General features: G+C 44.4%; 1 protein-coding gene across 4 annotated transcripts in view; it reads left to right on the top strand.

Annotated features, from left to right (window-relative positions):
- MAP3K15 (mitogen-activated protein kinase kinase kinase 15) overlaps positions 1–18327 on the top strand; it is a 1281486-nt gene that overhangs the window by 611471 nt on the left and 651688 nt on the right. The gene's annotated exons all lie outside the window — the stretch shown is intronic.

Raw genomic sequence — 18327 nt, 5'->3', positions numbered from 1 at the left:
ACCGGTATTAGGGTTTTCAGATGTAGGGGGCTGAAAGATGCAGAATCGGTATATTTACCGATTCGGTAAAATTACTGATTCTGTAAATTACCGAATCGGTAAATATACCGATTCTGTAATTACAAATGTAGGTGGCACAGTTTACAGTGCCACAGGCCCTTAAGAGTCGGTATTTTACCACACAATACTATTTTGTGGTAAAATACCGAATTCAGGTGTGCATCCACATCTGTGCATGCACACCTGTGCAATGTGACACACAGACATGCCCTTAGGGCATGTATGTGTGACACATTGCACACAAGCCTGTACTTGGGGTGCTAGAGGGTGTCAAAGTGACACCCCCTGCACCCTTGCAGGATTCGGTATTTACCGATTCTGTAAATACAGAATCGGTATTTCCCATTGATTCCTATGGGCTTCAAAGCCAATAGGAATCAATGGGAAATACCGATTCTGTATTTACAGAATCGGTAAATACTGAATTTTACAGATTCGGTAATTCAGATTTTAAAATTACCTAAATCTGCCCTCTTCCCATTTACAGACTCTTAAATACCGAATCGGTAAAAATCGGTATTTAAGAGTCTGTAAATGGGAATTACCTACATCTAGCCCTAAATTGCTTCTAGACGCTGCAAGTAATAAAATCGCAGACGTGAAAAAACAGATAAACTGTATGTAGGTAGATGGTTTGGAAAAATATAACAATATTATGTAACACTTACAGGTCTAGAATGTATGAATTTATTTTTAAGTATGGCCTAGGGATAGCTGCAACTGCCTGTCAGCCTTTTGTAGTCACAGAACCCCATAAAATAATAATAATAAATGCACATAGAGGCGCTTTGGGTCAGCCCCCTTCAATCATTGCTCAATAACCTGCTGGATCAGCCGACACAACAGAAATCATGGAATGGGGCACCCCCACCCCACCCCGACTCCCCTACACACTTTCAGCCATTAGTGCTGTTGCAAGTGCCATTTTTTTGTTTCGCACTCCAGGCTGCCACTCAGTGTTTGAGGTACCAGGCAGCGTGAGTAGCGGACAAGTGTGAACGCATTGACTAATGAGGGGTATATGAATTAGGGAAGTAAATTATACCTACTGGACATGTAAGTGAAGGTTTCACACAGATTGTTACTCGAAGAGAAAGGGGTTGGAAATAGAGGGAATGAGAATAGTTTATAATGTAATTGGATTTCACGGACACTGACAACAAAGGGGAGACAGGGATTGTATTAGAACAGGAGAAAGTTTCAGTTGAGATATTGGCACACAATGCTTAAAGAAGGAAACCAGTTATTTTCGTGAAAAAGAAGGGTTTATCGTGAGAAGATTTTTTTGGGGTATAATGCAATGCAGTATTTTTTAAAAAATTGTACAGAAAGTAAAGATGTTATACAATAGTTAAAATAACCCATTTGTAACTGTGTTTTTTATGATTATTTATAGTGACCCCTGAAGAAGGGCTCTTATGCCCGAAATGCCTTGGGTATTTTATCGAATAAACGCTGCCCTAAATGATTTTGCACTAGTCGTGTTTTTTCAAGAGTTCCAGACGGACACATTTGGAACATTAGAAGTGTGGGAAATTGCATTTACACGCCGCATGTGAATTCAAACAATAGTTGAAAAACCGTTAAGGCTAGGAGTAATTGAGTAATAATGAATAAAGAATTAGCAAAAATGTTGAAATACAAGGAGGATTTTGATAAAAATACCGCCATGTTGGCGCACTCAGCAGTGCGATTGGTTGGGGCGAATATGACGCCCCATCTCTGAATGTTACCTCAAGGTGCCTGCCATTCAGTGCAGGGAGTAAGAGGGGGCACCATAGGTGCCCTGTCAGCCCCCAACCGGAGGCCGCAAGGAGAAGGGGGCCCTGCTAGGGGCCCCCAAACTCACTTTCCAACAGGCTTTCCATATCCGAAAGCCCGGCATGGAAAGCCTGTAGGACACCGAGCATCGTAATCCCTACGCGTAAATTCCATCCATAGGAATTACTGGCCGGTCTCCGACTGGCCGTAAGGCTCCTTGAGATCCACCGAAATCCAGCCAGAATGACCGTCCGGTTTCACTTTCAACCGCCTGCATCATAATGCGGTGGTCGAAAGTGAAATCCATGATAAGGCCCGGAAAGCCTCTGACCTGTGGTAGAAGGCTTTCCAGGTCTCATTGTAAGGAGGCCAATAGTGTGCCGTATTCCATATCCTTCCTGTTCACTTCCCATCCTTTCCACCTCCCTCTTATGGTTTGCTCAGCATTTTCTCCCCCTTCTGCCCTCCTTCCCGACGTCTTTTATATATACTTTCATTTGTAGGGTATTTAATTAAGCTGTATACTTTCCCTCGTCCTCCATTCCTCCTCTCACTTGCTGGTACTCACGTACCCCTCTGTTGTAACCTGTATTGCATTTATCGGGTTACTTTCTCCCTAGCTGCTCAGCCAGTGTGAATGTGATGCATGGAATGTTGGTGTGAGAGTCTTGAATGTAATGTTTGGGTGCCTGGATGCTTGAGTGTTTCAGTTGGAGTATGGGCTGAGCAGCAGGCAGACTACTCCTGGTGGGGCTGTATCTCTACAACTCAAATATCTGTAACTGAACTTAATAAATCTACTTGAAATTACATCTTGGCTATGGACTTCATCACTACACCCTCTTTTTAGGCAGATCGTTTATGAGGTCTGGTGTTACCCAATACCGTTTGATTTTACTAAAGTTTAGGTGTAAACTACTTACATAAAAGTACTTTTAGCCAACCCTCGTCATTCATTGGTCTGTTATTGTATTATTCACATTTGTCTCCGCCCACTGCAACATACAGTGTGGAGCAATAGATCAACCCTTTCAGCCATTAGCCCAGCGGGGGAGTCCCGGCGCTACGGACAGCGGAAAGGTCAGGCGCGGCTAGAGGTTGGAAAACAACCAGAGAAATAGACCTATGAGGAACAAATCCCAATTGTACCAAGGGATATGATTTGCTCCATCGGTATGGCTAGGCGATTGGAGAGTACCTTGGCTAATATTTTGTTCTTGAAGTTTAATATTTTGATAAAGGTCTGTAGGAACCACAGTGGTGCGGGCCCTTACCAGGTTTGAGGAGTAAAGTTATTACTGCTTCCTACAGTGACTGTGGTAGGATGCCAGATTCGAGGGACTCAGCGTACATGGCTAGCAGGTGCGGTGCAAGGAGGTGCTTTAAAAGTTTGTAGAATTCCCCGTAAATCTGTCCAGGCCGGGGGCCCTGGAGCCGTCTAGAGAATCTAGGACTTGCACAAACTCCTTGCTGGTGATGGGTTCACTGATAAACTGTTAAAGGCCATTCGTTAACCACACCATAGCTACCTCCTCTAGGTACGCCGTCTGAGCTGCAGTATCTCTGGAGGTGTAAAGTTCAGTGTATTATATTATCATAGGAGGGCTGTCAGACCCTCCTCATTAGAGTTCACTCTCAACCAATCAGCCTGGTGATGCTCAAGAAATATAGAAGGAGCCCCTAGGGGGTCACAGGAGGTTGGCGAGTGTGCATCCTGGAAGTTCACCTTCACTTTTCTGCGGGCCCTGGCTTATTTCCCAAGGAATAGCACTTCTCATTCGACTAGATCTCGGTATTCTGCATTCAGGGAGGTTCGCCTAAATGGTTTGCGGTAATCCTGTCACTAGGCATATGTTGCATCCAGCGCAGCCAAGTCCTTCTTGATGTGAACCTGTGCATATAGGGTAACACCCCTGAGTTCTTAGAACTGCAAACACCTTGAATGTATGCTCTAAATGCCTCCCATAAGGTGGCCTGTGTGGCCACCAAGCCTTCCAATCTACCACCGCTGCACGCAATTCGGAGTGAATAAAGGCATCCTGCATCACCATTGACGGATATCGCCATTGCCTCACCAAACCATGGCCTAAGGGGAGGTAGAATATAATGTGGATAAAGGAGTGGTCTGAGAGCGTGCGAGCTAAGAGTTGAATCGTGCACAACCATGGACACATAGTCCTGGGAATTAATCATTAATCAGTGTGGGACCATGTCTTGCTGGTGGCCGAATAGTGTGCATAAGCCAGTGCTGAGGTACTGTGTAGTCTCTAGGTATCTTGGAGGTCATAAATGTCACAGATGTCACACAAGATATGGGATGTGGAGCTAGATCATGTCCTCTCCCAATTGCTATTGAGGAGCATAAATGGGTTAGTTATATACAGGACCTATATGCGAGTAATGCAGCTACAATGGTATGCACTGCATTAAAGGAAGATCTACCATTATATGGCTCGCCATCTGAAAAAGATATTGAAATGGCGATCAAGGGGATGCGGTCCTCCGGGGCGATGGGACCGGATGAGCTACCAATTACGGTTTTAAAACAAAACAGTAAAATGTGGAGTAAAATCCTTTATCCGGTGTTTAACTACTGCTATGCAAACAAAACGGTCCTCCCATCTTGGAAAGGGAGTATAGTGGTCCCCCTTTTCAAGAAGGGAGATCGAGATGCCCCAAAAAAGTATCGCCAAATTGCCCTCTTAGATGCAGTAGGTAAAGTTTTTGCTAAATGCCTCTTGATGCAAATAAATGATTGGGTGAAGGGGGGTGAACTTTTACCTTTTGAACAAACAGGGTTTAGGTCAAAACATGGAACTATGGACAATTTAACGGCTCTACAGGTAATAAATGAAAAATATGTTAAAGTCAGAGGTGGAAGAGTGTACACAGCGTTTATAGACTTCTCCACAGCATTTGATAAAGTAGATCGATTATTGCTGTGGGGAAAATTGTCGAACCTGGGTATGCCAGCCATCCTCTTGGAGTTAGTCCGTGCTCTTTATACAGATACCTGGAGTAGAGTCTTATTGGGAGGGGAAAGAGGTCTCTCCCAAATAATTCCCACTATAAATGGCCTAAAACTGGGATGTTTTTTGGCCCCTCTACGTTTCTCCCTTTATATCTCTGACCTTCCCTATGTTCTGTCTCAAAGTGAAGGCATTGCTCCATTATTGGGGGGAAAATCAATTGTTTGTTTACTCAATGCGGACGACATTCTAATATTGGATTTGACGCCGAGGGGATTAAATAGTCGTCTTCAGGTGCTTCATGAATATGCAGAGGCCCATTTTTTAAAGATAAATGTAACTAAAAGCAAAGTAATGTGCATGCATGGTAGAAAAAAGGTGAAGTATGGAAACTTCATTTGGTCTGTAGGTGGGCAAAAACTAGAACTTGTAAAATCCTATGTCTTCTTGGGAAAAACGGTGTGTAGCAATTTAAGTGATAAAGCACACATAGAAAATAATATTCTTAAAGCAATTACACAGGGGAAAAGTTTAGGTTCCCTATATAGGTCCACTGGAAGGAGACACTTTGGATGCTATTGGAGGTCTTTCTTGCTAAAATTCCTGCCTCTTTGTTATATGGTATGGAATTACTTGACCTAGGAAAATGGGGTTTCCTAAATATAACAGAAGGCAACATTTTACGGAGCCTAGCCTCAGTTAACTCTGCTTGTCCCGTGGCCGCTTTAAGGTTGGAATTTGGATTAAGAAGTACCTGGGTACAGGGACTTGCGGGAATAGTATGTTGGGTTATAAGTCTTGTAAAGGGTGAGGTAGGGACAATAAGATCTTTTATCCGGAAAGAATTAGTGGGAAGTTTAAATGAGCAATCTCTAATTGTTAAAATTTTTAGAGCTGCGGTAGACTTACTTCAACTGTATAAAACCGTACTTTTCACCCAAGCACCACATCAATTAAAAGCCACTCTGAAACAGGCTACCTGGAAATTGAGTGTTTCAAGGGATAGGGAAGCCTGCATCTTAAAGAGAGGCACGACCCGTCTATTGACTCCTGTATGATAAACAAAGCACAGGCATATATTACTTGGAACCTGCCTCATGGAGTGCGCCGTTTTTGGTTATTAAAGAAGCAAGGTCTTCTCCCTTTAAATAACTTACTATCTAAATGGTATGGTTCCTCTCCAGCCTGTAATTTGTGCAATAATCCCATACAGGACAATATGCATTTACTGTTTATTTGTCCTGCTCTATTATCATGTTGTCGTAAATGGATAAGGCCTATCTATTTATATTTATCTATTCTTTCTGCCCGGCCTCTGACAGATTCCATTTATGTACCACCAAATACAATATTTTGTCATAGATTTTTTAACTTTTTTAAGTGTTTTTTAGATATATATTGAAAAATTTATATGCTGAGTATTTTAGTTAAAATTGGTTTTACTCTGATGTTTTTATATCTATAACATTTGTATATTATAGTTGAATGTTTCAAAAATGTAAATTTCAAATTTTATGTGGATCTCTTCGGAGTTCCAAGATCATAAATAAATAAATTGTCAATTGTCATATGGAGCGATTCAGGCTTACCAGTAGGAGCAACCGCTGTAGTATCTGGAGCGGAGTCCATCAGCAGGTTAAAGTCACCTTCCATGATTATATGGTCAAAGTTCATTCATCCAATGTGGGTGTGTAGCATCTGGAAAAACTCAGGGGAGTCAACATTGGAGGAATATATGTTAGCCAATAGTATTAGGTGTCCAGTCAATGTCCCGGTCACCAGAATATATCTGCTTTCCTCTTCTAAATCAGAAGCTGTGGTGTGGAATGGTAGATTCTTATGGATTAAGGTGCAGGCACTCCTTGAGTATGTACTGTAACAGGAGTAATAGCGGTGTGTGCCCCATGTTGATGCAAAGGTATGAGATTTCCAGAAGATGTAGCTCCTGTAGAAAGGCAATTTATGTACTGTGGCATGTAAGATATTGCAGACCTGCTTCCCTTTCGGGGATTGTTTCGGCCTCTGATGTTACACAACAGGAAAGAGAATTCAGCTTAGAGGAGTGCACTGACGCCATAGAGATGTGTGGGAATGTTAGTGTGGTAGAGTGTGAATACGGTAGCAACAACTATTGCCATGAGCAGAGAAACAACAGGTCAAAACTCAGTTAGCCCCATGATACCATGCTCCCACCACCTGCACCAGGCAGGAACTAGCCAGTAAATCCTTAACCAAACTTTCCCATAAATCCGAAAAACATAAACAAACATCATAGTAGTGTATACCACTGGGGGGTGGCAACACTGCGGAAGGTATCCCAATCCATGTATGATTAATAAATCAGTGAGTGGAATGGGGTATTGGCAAGCAAGTGTATAGCAGGTCTTTGGAAACTTTGAGAATTGTAGCGTGGGACATGCGGACACAGGGTATCTTACTATCACATGATAACACAACCGGATCGGAAGGTGGTGTGCTGTAATCACCTCATTGGAAAAGGTCTGCCCTGGCACTCAAGTGTATATCAGGGGGGTATCTGTCAGGAACAGAATGTAGGGAAGGTGTGCTTTCCATCGGGCGTTTCTTGCAGAAATGCTGGGCTGCCGCTAGGGTGTCAAAAAAGTGTGTTTTCTTGTTCGCATCAACCCTTAGGCATGTCGGGTAGGGAATACCTTAGTAGAGTCGCAGTTTACAATTGTGGAGCCATGCCATTGTAGCAGTCAGTTTTTCCTGGTCAGTCTCAAGGCTACATCATGGCCCTGAAAGTGTAGCAGTCTAGCAATGATCGGTCTTGGGGGATTAACAGGCACAGGGCGTGGACCTGGTACAGGAGTCTCCAACCGGTCAATCGCGAGCTACCGGTATCTCACCCACATCCCGTGGGTAGATTTTGGAGCACTTTTCTGTTGATTTATGTTTTGAGGCCTTTTTTAAAAACTTGTGGCCCACCCTCATTGAAACCAGCTGCTCAGATTGGTATAACTGAGCTTAGCTGGGGCGGGGCAGGCAGAAGAGCATGACGTTCTTCCTTCTCTCTGCTCCACCTACCTTTTGCAGCCTGGCACCATGCTTTGAACCTGAGCAATGTGTGCCAGTGTGGAGCAGCAGGTGTTGCGGAGTGGAGCAGGAAAGTCTGGTAGCGTGCAGGTGGGGCAAGCAGTAATAAACTACTATCGGGACCCGAATACAGCAGCATTTCAGATTCTTATTTTTTAGGTAAATAGCAGCATCTATATGAGCAGTTGTATGATAGAGGTGCGCATGTCTAAACCACAAATGTCTCTACAACACTGCCCTATCCACGAATGGATCTGGACAGAGCATTTCTTTACCACACGTGCCTTTACCATGCATACCTTTACCACCCAATTTCATGGTAAAGGCATGAGTGGTAAAGGGATGTGTGTGGTAAAGTTCAAACCCAAGCCCTCCCCTCAAGCCCTAAAACTACACTGCCCCCCCCCCCCCCTGAGCCTTAAAAACTAACCAGACCCCTCTGAACCCAAAAACGACCTGCCCCCCGAGTCCTAAAAACTTCCCCGAACCCATGCCCAGCCCTACAAACTACACCGACTCCCCAGGAGCCCAAAAAAGTAACCCGCCCCCAGCCCTAAATACTACCTCCACCCCTCCTCTTAGCCACAAAAACTCCCCTGCGCCCTGAAAACAACCCAACCCCCCCACCCCCCAGGTCAAAAACCGTCCCCAACCCTTAAAAACGACCCCCACCCTCCCAATACCTCACCGCGTCCTCCCCCGATCCTTCCTGCTACTGGGCCCCCATTCCACCATCTTGACCACGCTTATGCCTTAACCAAGCATATGCATGGTTAAGGCAAGCATGATTGCGCTTGCGGGGAAATTGCACACATAGCTTAACCCATGTTGTAACTGCCATTTCCCATATGAGCTGGTGCTGCTAGGGTGAATTGGAATATAAGCCTTATGTCCATTAATTTTTACTTTGGTATAGAAATCCAAGGATTCCTATGATATTATAGATAGGGGACATGTATTCTAAAAATGTTCTGTGAACTTAATCCAACTTTCTGTCAAGCATCAAAACATCTAATTATAGTGGAATTTCTTCATACAGTGCGTCATGGCACTGTGGAAAGACAGCAGATACATTGACAGAAAGCAGATACATTGAATGAAAGGGCACACATATCCCCAATTCATCACTGGTTTTTACTTTAACCCTACCAAGGGGGTCCAATATTAAAAAGGAACCAGGGACTTCCCTGAGGTTTTAATGAGATTTTCTGCCTGGTGGATCCCTATAAATGTGTGTGTTATCTTCCCGTCTTACCTTTTACTCCATCCCAGGCGTTGGTCTGTGCAGGGATGTTTAAGCACACCTAATGAGGAAGCATGCCACTACTAGGTGGTGAGGGAATTTTGAAAAACCTTGTGATGTTTCAGGAGAGGGTGGAGTTCTATTTTAATGAAGCTGGGCGTGTAAGGGTCTCTTGGAAAAATGCAGAGTTCCTTGGCTTTTAGTAGCTCACAACGATTTTCACTGATCAGAAGTAGCTTTCACTACAGGAAAGGTTGGATACCCCTGGCCTGGTGAGTGGTGTCCTTGCTCAACAACAAAGGTGGAAGTGAAGTTCTGCCTGTATGGCAAGTTAGTTAACAGCTTTTCTACTAACAGAACAAGGCGTCCGTGTTAGGTGACTGTGTCACACACACAATGCTCAGATTGTTGCATAGATGTCGTGCCTCTGGGTCCTCATTCTTGATGACCACCGATTTCAGCAGTTGTTCCAACTGTTCCAGGCGCCTCTTGGTCTATGAGTCCCCATCTTTGAGGTCCCAAATCCGTTACTCTGTGTCGTTCAGCCTTACATTGTGTCTGTCTAACCGCTCCCCCATATTCTTGAGGCAACCAGTCAGGGCGCCAAATCTATTGTCAATGGCTCGAAAGCTGCCCTGAGTTCTGCCATGATAACATCAGCGCCAGTCAATTGTTTAGGCTCTGGGACCCCGCGGCCCTCTGCTCCCCATTGGTGCAGGCACCCCAGTGTCAGTCTCCCTAGGTTTGTCGAAAATTAGCCTCTGTTGCTTAGTATCTCCTTGCAACATGTCTGGGGGCTTACTTCTGGGAGGTGGTGGTGCACTGCGAGTGGAGTGCTCAGGTACGTCGGTCTCCGCTGCCGCGGCTGGGCAAGATTCCCAAGGACCTAGGTATGTGTAGTAATGTGGGTAGCACATGTGAGTGAGTATTAAAATGATTGGAGAGCAGCATTACCTCATGTTGTCACTAGAACCCATGACGTACGAGTATGTGCAGGAGGTATGGGGTTAGTGGGGTGTCAGGCCAGTTTGTATGAAGTAGTGTCTTATCACCCACATGTTGTGTCTAAGGGTCTATCAATAACCAGCATTTGGGAGGAGGAGCTGTTGTCCAGGGAGGCTTCTTATATAGATATCAAAATCAGAGGAAGGTCGGCATGTGGGGCTGTGCTACGGTGAAATTATTGGTGTCTTAACCCAGCTGGTTGGTACAGTGATGCCTGCCATACACTGAAGCCCTCTCTGGTGCCAGCGGATAAAAATGGTAGACTGCGACATGGGTTATTGCGCTAGTCCTCGCATCCAGCCAGGAGGATCGCGTACGGTTGAGGCCCCCAGCACAGTGAGGAGATGTATCACGCCACCCTGCTGCCTTCTAATCATTGTTGAGGCATCAATGGGGCCTCCAGTTAGGGCAGTGCGGACACCAGGCCCAGTCGGCAGCCGCACACTTCACGCCCTTGGGCCAGGCAGCAGATGCTTCCCAGCAGGCATCTAGCAAGGCCAGCAGGACTAGCCTGGGGAACAGCGCCATCCATGTAGATGGGCGTGTGCAGCTGTGTGCAGATGTGCTCACTTGTGCTGTGGAGGGACAACAGGCTCAGCCTGTCACCCACGCGGCACACAGACCATTGCAGTGACTCAGGCACACCCTGATGGGCCAGCCAGGTTCAGACAGTAGATGTACTGGCCCATATCGAGCAAGGGAAGATGAGGCTGTTTCTGTAGCTTGGGGCAGAGTCGGGCTTCCTCGCAAGGCCCAGTAATCTACATACTTCAAGCTCACCCACAAACCCCTGGCACCATGGGGCCAAGGTGTAGGCCAGGTCACCCGTTACTCCGCTAAACCTGCCACCGGCATGCCTCAGCAGCACCGCCAATCCAAGGTCATACAGTGTTACCAGATGTAAGGTAGCCCAATTAACACTTGGCAATGGAAGTGTGGAGAGGCCCATTCGAGCACAAGATTAGGGCCGATTCCACCTGATCATCAGTGCTGGGCGGCCATCGTGGTCGCCGGCTTGGTTAAGTCTCTCTATTTGAGAATTATGCGAATTATATGGCAACTTATGTGGCAAATATAGGAAATACATAATTATGCAATACACGCTTTAGCCACAGAATCACATATATACACTCACCATTGTTTTATTAAAAATTTATTCACAAAAGCTAAAAAAAATTAAACATTCTAATTCAAGTCAGTGCCCTTTTTGAGCCGCACATTGAAGAAATAAGTTTTTCAAGCTAACTCCGCCAAAATATTTATATTTCCATTTTTAGACATTAGAGTGCCCAATAGGTATGGTGCTAGTTGTCAATGATAATTCAAATTCAGGATACACAGCTATCATAGGATAAAGCCAGGTTTTTAATAATGTCCTATATCTCAACCATGAGGTTTCTACCCACAAAGTCCTCCATGTAGTGCTCCACAATTTGGCAGCAGCCACCGAGAATGTCTGTCCTCCATGGCTAGTTGTCCTCCAGAGTCTCAGGAAATTCAGAGGACAGACCTTCTCTGAAAGTAGATGCATCGTGTAGTCTAACATGAGAACTTTTAGATTAGAGAGCGAGGTTTGCTGTTATATGCTGCTTTTTGTACAAAACACAAGGGTTTAAATCTGATTTTATGAAAGATGTGTTGCCAGTGAAGTTTAAGTAGATATGTTGTGATACTGAAAATCAATCTAATAGCTGTATTTTGGACCATTTGCCGTGTATTAACCACTTAAGCTGGTAAACCCATATAGGTTGAATTAAAGTCCAGTGGAAACTAAGGGCCCGATGTAGGTCGGTCGGTAACAGCCATAAATCGGTATTTTCGGCCGTTACCGATCGGTAAATAGGTGAATGGTATGTAGGGGGCATAATTTTACCGAATCGGTAAAATTACCGATTCGGTAATTTTACCGATTCGGTAAAATAAAAAATCTGTAAAGTTACCGATTCTGAGCCACCCATATGTAGGTGGGACTCTTCAGAGTCCCAGGAGCCTTAAGGAATCTGTATTTTACCATCAAATCCTATTTGATGGTAAAATACCGATTCCGGTGTGCAGGCAGACCTGCCCTTAGGGCATGTATGGCTGCAACATGGCACCCGAGCCTGTTTTGGGGGTGCCGGAGGGTGTCAAAGTGACACCCCCTGCACCCTTGTTTAAATCGGTATTTACCGATTCGGTAAATACCGAATCGGTAATGCCCATTCATTCCTATGGGCTTCAAAGCCCATAGGAATGAATGGGCATTACCGATTCGGTATTTACCGAATCGGTAAATACCGAATTCATCCGATTCGGTATTCCAGCACATCTGGAATACCTACATGTCGACACCATAGATTTACCGATTTTCAATTACCGAATCGGTAATATTCGGTAATTTAAAATCGGTAAATCTATCCTACCTACATCTAGCCCAAAGGCTTTAATATTCTGTACAATTAACAAACAGAGGGGGGGAGAGAGAGAAAGGAAATCAGAATGGATTCGTTCTCCCTAGGCATATGTAAATAAACAATTAGAATCCACTCCTTGAGTTTTAGGTGTGTCCTCCACAGTGGGGAATACCCTTCTTGTTTTTAGGTCCCCTCACACACCAACAGGCCCCTTGGTGTCATGCTTCATCATCGGGGTCATCGTACCCCTCTACGGGGCACAGCGTGCTGCGACCTACGGATACGCGGGAGCACTAGATAGACTATGCGTGGTGTGGATGAGGGTGTTTTTATGTGTGAGTGTATAGTGGGGTTTAGAAAATAGTGAAGGTTAAATAGAACCTGGCTCGTGGGGTGACTAAAGAATATTTAATAAGCCCCCGGGCTGGTGCTGTTAAAATAAAAGGTGGGAGGTTACTACGCTGGCAATGTGCGTTACCTCCTTTGTGTGTGCGTCGACATGTTTCGGTGCAAAAAACACCTTCTTCAGGACGGGGTACACAAATCCCCACCTTACTCACGTTTCTCTAACTCATACCAGAATTTCTAATAAAAGTGAGAACAAAATAGTGCAGGTAGAAACAATGTACCTAGCAAAAACGTTGTCTGTTGATCAACTGTTTTGGAGTTGGCCAGATTGCCTCATGAGCCAAACGTCAGGATCTGGTGTGCTAACTAGCATGGTTTCTGCAAGGAAATTCCTCCCGATCGATCCCTTCGTGGCTCCGATGATCCATTTTTGCTAGGTACATTGTTTCTACCTGGACTATTTTGTTCTCACCTTTATTAGAAATTCTGGTATGAGTTAGAGAAACGTGAGTAAGGTGGGGATTTGTGTACCCCGTCCTGAAGAAGGTGTTTTTTGCACCGAAACATGTCGACGCACACACAGAGGAGGTAACGCACATTGCCAGCGTAGTAACCTCCCACCTTTTATTTTAACAGCACCAGTCCGGGGGCTTCTTAAATATTCTTTAGTCACCCCACGAGCCAGGTTCTTTTTAACCTTCACTATTTTCTAAACCCCACTATACACTCACACATAAAAACACCCTCATCCACACCACGCATAGTCTATCTAGTGCTTCCGCGTATCCGTAGGTCGCAGCACGCCGTGCCCCGTAGAGGGGAACGATGACCCCGATGATGAAGCATGACACCAAGGGGCCTGTTGGTGTGTGAGGGGACCTAAAAACATGAAGGGTGTTCCCCACTGTGGAGGACACACCTAAAACTCAAGGAGTGGATTCTAATTGTTTATTTCATATTCTGTATTCTTTGTTGGATGGCGAAAAGGTAGATGGTGCATTTCAGGATCTGAAGCTAAAAGTTCTTCACCATGGTATTAATCTGTTCCACCATCGACAGGTCTGAATCGAATTTGGGGGCCTATTACCAAGATCAAGCGATAATCATCGCTTAACACGGTTAGCGACAATATAATTATCGCCGAGCTCCGCCGATTTTTATCGCAGATAAACCTTGCTATTATCAAGGATTATCTCAAAAGTGATAAAAATCGGCCGAAACGTATGAATGTCGCTAAAAGTCAGTGATATTCATGCATTACCAAGCTAATGCTCTTAGCCATGTTATCCACCTACCATTGGATAACATGGCTAAGAACTGCTCTGGGCAGGCGTTAGCTTTTGGAGATATTCGCGCTTAGTGCGAATATTTCCAAAAGTACGCCATTGTAAGTAATAGGGGATAGCGATGTTAGTGACTGTTTACAGTCGCTAACATCTTGGCACGCCCACTTTGCATGTCATTAGCGATAAATATCGCTGACATGCAAAGTGGGCCCCAAGATGATCGCTATCTCCTACTAGCTGTCACTAACTGGTGTTAGCGACAGCTAGGTAATAGGGCGTTAAAATTATCGTCGATTTAGCGGGAAAAATTCCCGCTAAAGCGGCGATAAGGCCCTTGGTAATATGCCTCTTGATCCCTAGATTTTTACCACAGTGACAGGAAAGGCAGCTGTCCAAGAGAAGGATGCCAGAAAGTGTTACCTCAATGTTGACTGGTGGTAGAAGAAAATCATTTCTGTTTTCCCTCTATTCAGTTTGAAATAATTTTGAGACATTCAACATTGGACCTTGACCAGATGTTTTTTAAGCTGGTAGCTCTTACACCAGGGTCGTTGTGAACCCCAAACAAAATTTGTGTGTAATCTGTATTCATCATGGCAGTTACTCCACAGTTCTCATACAAAGGGTCTAATGACACCATATGCAAATTAAACAAGTGATAAAGTACTGACCTCTGTGACACACCTCAGGTCAGTGACTTTATTCTGATAAACAGTGGACTAAATCAGCCTGAGTATTCCAAACAGCAACAAAACTTTGAAATCAGTTTAGTACCGAATCTCTGATGCTATATCTCTCCAGGAGCCCTCATAACACCTGGTGGCCCACAGTATCAAATGCTGCTGAAAAATCTAATAACATTAGTGCTGCAGGGACATCATGTTCTGCATAGCATTGTTAATCATCAAGCCATGCGGTTATGTTATGTGTATTTGTAATGTTCACTATCACCTGGAACGGGATCCTGGTGCTGAGCAGGTGTTTGTGCCGAGCCCTGCCTTTTTTAGGTAGGTTTGCTAATTGATAAGCCCTGTCTTCAGCTTTTTGCGGTATTCATGAAGAGAGAAGGAGGCTCTGATGTGGAGTGGGAGCTTGTTCTGTGCTTTAGGAGCTGTGTTAGAGAACACTCATCCTCCTGATCTTGTACTGTATATGCGTGGGATGTGTGTGAGTAAGAGTCTGGCAGACTCTTAGTGTCTGAGTTATTGGTGGAAGGAGATGTGACTGTTCAGGTAGGTGGTACCTGAGTTGTATAGTGCCTTGAATGTGTGTGTGAGGAGCTTGAATGGATCACATTTGTGTATCAGAAGCCAGTGTAGTTCCCTAAGACGTGGTGTGATGTGGGTTCTATGTCGGAGGCCGAGGATGAGTCTGGCTGTCGAGTTCTGAATGGTTTGCAGTCTTCTAGTGAGTTGCTTGGTGATCCAAGCATAGAGACTGTTTCCATAGTCTCACATGCTTGTGACTAGGACATTAGTGACAGGTTTTCTAGTGTTGCTTGGGAGTCATTTGGATGATATCCCTCAGCGTCTTCAGGGTGTGAAAGCAGGATGCAGTGACGGCATAGGCATAACTGGTCAAATCAAGTATGCTGTCAATGATTATTTTTAGGATCCTGCACATTTTTTGTATGGTTATGGGTCTAGGTTTGGCAGGCCACCAGTTGGAGTCCCATGATGAGGTGTTCTTGCCGAAGATCACCACTTCTGACTTGTCAGTATTGTACTTGAGACAGTTGTTTTCCATCCATTTAGTGACTTCGATCATGTAGGGGGTGAAATTGTTTCTTGTGTTGGGGGTCATGTCTGAGAGTGAGAGTATTAGTTCAGTGTTGTTTACATATCTGAGGATATCGATGTTGTGTCCACAGATGCACTGGTCAGAGGGATCAGTATGTGTTGAAGGGAGTGGGACTGAGCGATGACCCTTAAGGCACTACGCGGCTGATTTTACAGACTTCAAAGTAGTAAAGTGCCAGGCTAACAGCTTGTGTTCTATTCAGCAAAAAGGAGCAGATCCAGCAGAGAGTGGGTCTTTGGATGCCAGTCTTGTGCAGGCACCTGATGAGGATGGGGTGTGAGACTGTGTCAAATGCTGCTGAGAGTTCCAGGAGAGGTCTAGGAGAATAAGAACTGCCATGTCTCCTCTTTCAAGGATCATGGGGATCCTATTTGTAGCAGTGATGAGATCTGTTCTGTATCCAGACTTAGAGGTGTTGAGGAGCTAGTGGTTGCTGACGTGGTCAGTGAGTCATTTGTTGATTAGTTTCTCTAAGACCTTTGCTGGATATGTTACAAGGGAGATGGGTCTGTAGTTAGAAAGCGTGACTGTGTCAGCAGATAGTTTCTTGAGTGGGGGCATGGTGGCATTTTTCCATGTGTCGTGGCTGAGTTGATGGAGGCATTGAGGATTGGTGTTAGTGCTTCGCTGATCGGTAGGAGTCCTTTAGTGAAGGTATGGTGGGGGCAAGGTTGACATTGAGCCCTAAGTGGATGGTCTTCATGGTAGCAGCAATTTCGACTGTGTTGATGGCAGGCCATTATGTGAAGGTTCTTTCATTGGCAGTGAGAAGACTTACTGTAGAGCATCCTTCTCAAAATACCAAATGTATAGACTGGAGCAAATTTGGATAATTTACAAATGATGAAATTTGATTAAACACTGTAGGATCCAGGAAGTTTGTGAGGCATGGGAGTTGGGATAGTGGTCTGTAGTGGTCCGGTTTCCTGAAAAACCGGATCAAGAGACTACTGCTCATCAGTGAAAAAGCTCTTTTGCTATTCTTCCTCGTACTGTGTAAACTAATTTACTAGGGGGCAATTTCAACGACACTATTTTTTAGCCATTGATTATACTGTCTTAATAACACCACAGTGGTGCTATTACATATTTTATCACATTGGATTTCTCCTTGATTCTACCAGTCTGTACCTTAATATCCAAATGTCGCTTATTTCTTACTGGCTTCATCTGTGCCAGGTTCCATGTTTTTGCTGTTTGATGTTTAAACGCCCAACTAAAAGGGATCCCAAAGTCTCTCCAAGGTACCTAACAAACTTGCTGGATAAGTCAGGAATCATTATCACAACACACAATATCAAGCATAGGACCAGCTCTGTGTATTGGATAACCTTCTGACAAACTGAAATGAAACAGTGTTAATATTCTCTAAACTTAAGTTGTGTTGCATAAGTGGGCATATCAAAATGCACATTCATATCGCCCAAGATAATATTTCTTATATTCAATGATGAGCTTTGGCTTAAGTAGGAGCTCATGCATTTGAACAATGCATTGGGGCAACTATTGGGAGGTCTGTAACAAAGAAATACTTTCCATGTAAATCCTGTTGGATCTGTCAACCTGATCTGTAGTAGCTCCAGATCATTTTGACTGTCACCTGCAACTTTCTCACATGTTACTGATTACTTGGCACTACATGCTAGCTCGCTGCCCTATTTCTTCTCTCTCTTAGCAGTGACTGTTTGATATTCTGGAAGCCCCAGCCTTTGACAAGAATTTGGTTGTGCGTAAAAAACCTAGATCATTGTCTGTTACCAAATCCAATATATCTCAGAGGTTAATTACTACTGATAGGGCATTCATTAGCACAGCCATGAATCTTTCCAGAGACCAGGAGCTTTGATCTAAGGAAGAAATAAAGTTGATTTTAACTTCTCTCCAGCTTAAGCAAATAGAGCATAGCATGTTCTGGTATGTGGTTAAAAGCCCCAACTGCCTTAGCATTTTCATGCCATTGGTCCCGAGAGGCACTGAAGACTGAGCCACGGACCATGATTCCTGGGCTGTGTAACTAAGGAGTGGCTCGCCAATCAAATCGTTCCATAACAGGCAGCATCTCTGGCCACTGGTTGCGGCCCAGTAAACAGACAAGCGCTGACTGGCTTGCCTTTGGCACTGACATGCATGTGTTTTCTTTAAATAGCCACTCTCTCATTGCTTCAAACACAACTAGAGCGTCTCCCAAGATGGCGACTGTGAATGGATCAGTCAGGAAGAGTCAGAGACAGAGGCTCCACTATCAGTATGACTCGTTTCACCACTCCGGGATGGCTGAGTCGCAAGAGTAGATTAAAGATTATATGTCACACATGCATTTAAAAAACAAGCACTCTTGTAGAAAGCTCACCATTAAAGTCAAAATACATCTTTTTAGTTGATATCACCTGGAACAATACATGTAT

The sequence above is a fragment of the Lissotriton vulgaris genome, chromosome 8 (assembly GCF_964263255.1).
Source record: "Lissotriton vulgaris chromosome 8, aLisVul1.2, whole genome shotgun sequence".
In the NCBI taxonomy this organism is placed as follows: Eukaryota; Metazoa; Chordata; class Amphibia; order Caudata; family Salamandridae; genus Lissotriton; species Lissotriton vulgaris.
The sequence above is the reverse complement of the archived record's forward strand: the minus strand, read 5'-3'. Positions and strand labels throughout refer to the sequence as shown.